The sequence below is a fragment of the Pinus tabuliformis genome, chromosome 5_2 (assembly GCF_031772625.1).
Source record: "Pinus tabuliformis cultivar Carrire ecotype Pingquan chromosome 5_2, CPIR1, whole genome shotgun sequence".
Taxonomy (NCBI): domain Eukaryota; kingdom Viridiplantae; phylum Streptophyta; class Pinopsida; order Pinales; family Pinaceae; genus Pinus; species Pinus tabuliformis.
The window spans coordinates 309,118,637-309,122,991 of record NC_142306.1 but is presented as its reverse complement, the minus strand read 5'-3'; the positions used below and the strand labels follow the sequence as shown (position 1 = coordinate 309,122,991).

The window sequence follows — 4,355 nt, the reverse complement described above, 5'->3', positions numbered from 1 at the left end:
GTTACAACACCACCATAATATTTTAACATGTACACCTAAATTTTGGGTCGCATAATTGCTTTTCAATGTTTTAATGGTCATTCTGGTCGCTTCACTTGGTCTAAATCCTTAAATAACCTAGCTATCATCAAGGCTATGGTTGCTCATTACTGTCACATGACACATTTCTTATGCTTGAACATGTTATCATTTGTGGCATTTGCAGTCAATCAATTTTGTGAAGGATCTTTTAGCCTTGTTTTTAGTATTCCTCCATTTATGTTTACATAGGTTAAGGGTTCTTGGTTTTTAAGAAGCTATGAGGATTATAGTCACACATGTATTTCCTATTCCCTTGCATGCCTAGATACAAGTAAAGTCACTTCAATTTCAAGTGCTAGATGCTAAAAAATTTAAGTAGAAAGTTACTAATTAAGGTTTAACATGGTTGTTGATGCTATAGTCTTTGTTATCAAAAGGTTACTAATAATTGGAGGGAATCCTGGCTCAGAATGCTAAATCATTTCAAGGAGTTTTGAAGGTTGGTGTTATCAATTACCAAATCCAACAAAATTATGCAAAGACCAAAATATTTGGCCTCAAAGAACACCAAAATTATATGTTTACTCCATTAGAAGCGATGGGAAAGGATCCATGATAGAATACACCGGGGAGTGGAACTTGAAGGATGTCAAGAACTATTGCTTAGATCTATTGCCAAGGTTTTCAAAAATAATTGATAGTAATGATATTAATGATATGTCAAAGGAATCACAGAAGCTACCTCGGGTGTTATTACTCACCACAAAAAAGCACACCCTAACAATTTGGAAAGCTCTTAGTGGGTTATATTATAATAGAATACTATTTTATGACTTAGAGGTTGTTGATGCATCACATCCTATTGCTAAGAAGTTTGGAGTCAAGGAACTTCCAACTATGATAGGAATTTTGTCTAATGGTGAAGTAACTGTTCTGGAAAGTGATAGTGGATTTGAAAAACTAGGGTCACAAAAGGTAGAAGAACTTGGAAAACTTATCGAACATTTAGAAAACAGGAATTCAAAGGATAGTGATGCCAAAACAAATAGTCAATCAATCCAATGTGCAAAGGGATGTATTTCTATGCTTACCAAGGAAAATGAAGACATGTTATATGGAAAAGATACACCTCTCTCTATGTTTGGTGTGCAAAACAAAAGACATTTTTACTTGCTTGGAATTGATTCCTTTTGGGTTGCTTACAAGCTTCACAAAGGAAGATCTACTATTTACAAGAGCCCTGTTATCATAGAGGATGCATAAAGGTTTAGTAGTGAGATTTTTGATGGATATGTTTAGTTCACAAAAGTTCACCAGAAGCCAGAAATAACCCAAATGGATCAATTGATAGATCCAAGACCCCCATGGGTCATATTTGTTTAATAGATCAACTTCTCCTAGTTTTTGTATTATTGTTTGCTTCTCTACCCAAATTAATGTAAATCAGGAGTGCTGTCAACGTTTTCCCTCACTGTTGATCAGTGCTCATAGTTAAAAGGAAATATTCAAGAGGGCCACTAAAGGTAACTATGATCGAAGAAATAAATTCAAGTTTGAATGTTTTTATGATACACCAATCTCAGTTTTGTATGGTTACCTGTGTAATATCGATTGTGGTACATGGGAAGGTTCTAGTCTATGAGATCCACATTTAGATAATGAACTTTTAGCCTTTGGGTGCTTCACTCATGTAATGTAATTTTTTTTGGAAACATTTCAATCCATCGTATTGTTATCATTGATAATGAACAATTCCAGTAACAAAACAATATTGTAATGATCTTCGTGGTTGTTCTAAAAGGTTTGGTTGGTGATTTGAAAAAGGCAATGAATGATGGAGAACCTATTATGATTTAGGGGATACATTTAGATCCTAGTATTTATCTTATGCCTGAGGAGGAATTAATCAAGTGCAAATGTGAAAAGATTCAAATATAACCTTAAGGACACTGCAATTGGAATATTTTGAGAAATGGTGGAGTTTTTCTTCATGGACTATAGGCTTTTGATGATATTGGTCATTCCTATTCTAAGATTTTTGTTTTTAAACCTACATACAACAAATCGAATTATCATCTTGTGTTTCAAACTATTTTAATCATGGTTGGGATCCTTATATCAGGTGTATCTTTTATATTTTGAGCCAATCCATGAGGAAATATGGCATATGAGGGATCCTCCACCTTGATGTAATAGTAAAAGGAACAAAAGAGATACATGAAGAACATAATAAAATTATTCAGTGTGGGGCAATACAACCTGTAAAGGCTACATTTGCAACATCAAAGGGATACCTTTTGACTTTAGGAAAAGATCAGAGCTTTGCGTTTTAGGAAAAGTGAGAAGTTCTGCCTTGTATAGGATGTTTGGTCCCGATTCTATGCTCTCATTAAATTTTTAACCAATAACTGTGTAGAAATATCTGTCTATGGCTTGGTAGTGCAACATTGTTTTTGTGTACGTAAGTGTTTGAGATATCCTAACAACTATATGATTCTTCTTGGGTCAATACCTAACTGATTAAAATCACTTCTAACAAGACATGTCTACCCTTATCTCATAGAAGGACGTTGGAAATTATAGGTTTGGTGGAGAAAAGGGAAGATGATATTGACAATGTTCTAGTAGACACACTAGGGAAGATAGAAATATTTATTTGGTTTGCTTTAGGAGCCATGATTATAGAAGCTTTTGCATCTACATTTCCCACTTTGGTGTCTTATGTGATTCATACTCCTCGCTTAACAAGTTTGTCTACTTTTATGAGTAATATGCTTTATGCATGCAATATTCTATACAAGACACACTTGCCTCTTGTTCTTGTGTTTAACAATATTGATGTATCTGACCATTAGTTTGACTTAGTGACATTTGGTAGCATTTTTTAATTGATGGTGGCAGACATGGAAAAACAACAGATAGAAGATTTCGAGACATTTTAGAAAACAATAGTGACAAATCCTACACGTTTGACCTTAGTAGAAGCTTATGTCTTGTGCTTGATGAGTTTGATCGAAATTTGCGCTCTATTGGGGTATTGTAAGTAATAGGTGTCGGAATGGATGAGTTCTTTGTAGCAATTGAAACAAGTGCATGGAGAACTACAAGGTTGATCTTGAGAAACAATGTGTAGAAAAAAAATTCGTAGAGGAGGAGCAAAAGAAAGAAGATACAGATAGATTGATAAAAGATTTAGACAAGTCAAGGGGTGAACATGTTGTTCTAAGATCCGTTGATGTAAGGAACATGACAAAAAGGATAATGAATATGTACAAAAATGAAGCATATTGAATCATTACTCACCCACCCCATCTTAAATGATAATAATATTCATGATTGAAATGGAGAACATTATTTGATAATTAGTGAATCTGACATGGAAATGTTATCTGATAACTTGTGAGTCTGAATGGAGAACGTTATTTGACATTGGCTAGGATAGAAAGCTATAAGATAGAAACACTCAGAATTAATACCACAAGCGTTAAGTTTTAGGAAATGATTCATATCTATTAGTAATAATCAATACCTAACCCTAACTCGACACACAATTGGCCATTACATAGGATTTTAGAAGGCTTAATTCCCTAGTTCTAAATGATTGACTAACTCTCTTATGATCTAGGGGCTTAACAATGGAAGGAATATTAGCTTGTGTTGTGCTCACTTCATGTACTGTTGGATTTAGGGAGTTAGTGGATGCCATAAAAAAATAGCTCATCATTATCTCCAAGGCTGGTTTATTTTGATGTTCAAACCCCAACATGGATTCCTGTTTGTAGACTTAATACAAAGGAGTCAAATGCTAATTTTTTGAGGGATTTGCTTCATGTAGTGCTTTAGTACATACCTCAATGCATTTGATTTTTTCCATCGACCTTGTATAGTTTTTCCTTTGAGAATACAAGGGCTAACTTTGTGATCAACTCGTTTAAATACCTATTGGTTGCATAGGTGAAGGGATATAATTGGTACCTATTTGTTTTGCAGAGAATCCAACCGTGCCTACATGAGAAATAATACCATTTAGATTTTCCAAGTAGTGGAAATAGGAAAATATTGCTTCAAATAATTATCTACAATGTCTATAATGGTTAAATACTACTCAGGCTTCAAGTAGTTTCTTTGGGTAGCAACCCCAATTCAAGTATCACACACACACACACACACACACATGCACTTCCTATCACCCTTGAGACCAAATTGATCAACAAACTTATCTTCTATCACTAAGTCGTCGACAAATGGATGTGCAACTTAGGAGGCATGATGGAGAGACTTGGATAAACAGTTGTAATTTTTCTTTTAGCTTAAGAAATCGAGTTAGGGTGGAA

At 34.4% G+C, this 4,355-nt stretch overlaps 1 pseudogene; it reads left to right on the top strand.

Annotated features, from left to right (window-relative positions):
- Positions 1-633: 633 nt before the first annotated feature.
- On the top strand, positions 634-3,312 carry LOC149158767 (GPN-loop GTPase QQT2 pseudogene; annotated as a pseudogene).
- Positions 3,313-4,355: the final 1,043 nt, after the last annotated feature.